Genomic DNA, 1,866 nt, shown 5'->3' on the forward strand with positions numbered 1-1,866 from the left:
GAGGAAAGTGCATTTGAGGCATCTCTGGGATCTCATGGAAATGAGTTTCTTGCGCCTCTTGAGCTCCATGACTGGGCTCTCTTGCTTGCTCCATCTTTTTCTTAGTGATGGGCTTGTCCTCTTTGATGAGGATATCTCCTTCTATGTCAATCCCAGCCGAATTGCATAGGTGGCAGATGAGGTGAGGAAAGGCTAACCTTGCCATGGTGGAGGACTTGTCAGCCACCTTGTAGAGTTCTTGAGGTATGATCTCATGAACTTCCACCTCTTCTCCAATCATGATGCTATGGATCATGATGGCCCGGTCTATAGTAACTTCAGACCGGTTGCTAGTGGGAATGATTGAGCATTGAATAAACTCCAACCATCCTCTAGCCACAGGCTTGAGGTCCAATCTTCTTAGTTGAACCGGCTTGCCTTTGGAGTCAATCTTCCATTGAGCTCCTTCTACACATATGTCCATAAGGACTTGGTCTAACCTTTGATCAAAGTTGACTCTCCTTGTGTAGGGGCGTGCGTTCTCTTCCATGTATGGCAAGTTGAACGCCAACCTCACATTTTCCGGACTAAAATCTAAGTATTTCCCCCGAACCATTGTAACATAGTTCTTTGGATCCGGGTTCTTACTTTGATCATGGTTCTTGGTGATCCATGCATTGGCATAGAATTCTTGAACCATTAGGATGCCGACTTGTTGGATGGGATTTGTTAGAACTTCCCAACCTCTTCTTTGAATTTCATGTCGGATCTCCGGATACTCATTTCTTTTGAGTTTAAAAGGGACCTCAGGGATCACCTTCTTCTTGGCCACAACATCATAGAAGTGGTCTTGATGGGCTTTGGAGATGAACCTTTCCATCTCCCATGACTCGGATGTGGAAGCTTTTGTCTTCCTTTTCCCTCTTCTAGAGGATTCTCCGGTCTTAGATGCCATCAATGGTAATGGAAAAACAAAAAAGCTATGCTTTTACCACACCAAACTTAGAATATTGCTCGCCCTCGAGCAATAAACAAAAGAATAGAAGAAGAAGAAGAAGAAATATGGAGAGGGAGAGGGAGATGTGGTTTCGGCCAAGAAGAGTGTAGAGGGATGGGTTGTGTGAATTTGATGAAGAATGGAGGTCTTTATATAGGGATGGGAGGGGGGTTAAGGTTTGGCCATATGGGTGGGTTTGGGTGGGAAATTGGTTTTGAATTTTGAAGGTAGGTGGAGTTTATGAGGTAGGTTTATGGGGAAGAGTGGATGGATGTGAGTGGTGAAGAGGTGATGGAAAGAGAGTTTGAGGTGATTGGTGAAGGGTTTTTGGGGAAGAGTGTTTATGGGGTTGTGTGAAAGAAAGTGGTGAGAAGAAGTGAGTGGAGGTAGGTGGGGATCCTGTGGGGTCCACAGATCCTGAGTGGATCCTGTGGGGTCCACAGATCCTGAGGTGTTCAAGGATTTACATCCCTGCACCCATTAGGCATGTAAAAATGCCTTTGTACCCAACTCTGGGCGTTCAGCGCCAGGTTGGTGGCCATTTTGGGCGATCAACGCCCATTTGTGTGCCATTTCTGGCGTTGAACGCCAGAACCATGCCTGTTCTGGCGTTCAGCGCCCAGAAGCTGCCCATTTTGGGTGTTCAGCGCCAGAACCATGCTCTGTTCTGGCGCTGAACGCCAGACAGATGCTCCTCCAGGGTGTGATTTTTCTTCTGCTGTTTTTTATTCCGTTTTCAATTTTTATATTTATTTTGTGACTCCACATGATCATGAACCTAAGAAAATATGAAAAACAATAAAAATAAGAATTAGATAAACATTGGGTTGCCTCCCAACAAGCGCTTCTTTAATGTCAATAGCTTGACAGTGGGCTCTCATGGAGCCTCA

Source organism: Arachis hypogaea, chromosome 14 (assembly GCF_003086295.3).
Source record: "Arachis hypogaea cultivar Tifrunner chromosome 14, arahy.Tifrunner.gnm2.J5K5, whole genome shotgun sequence".
Lineage (NCBI taxonomy): Eukaryota > Viridiplantae > Streptophyta > Magnoliopsida > Fabales > Fabaceae > Arachis > Arachis hypogaea.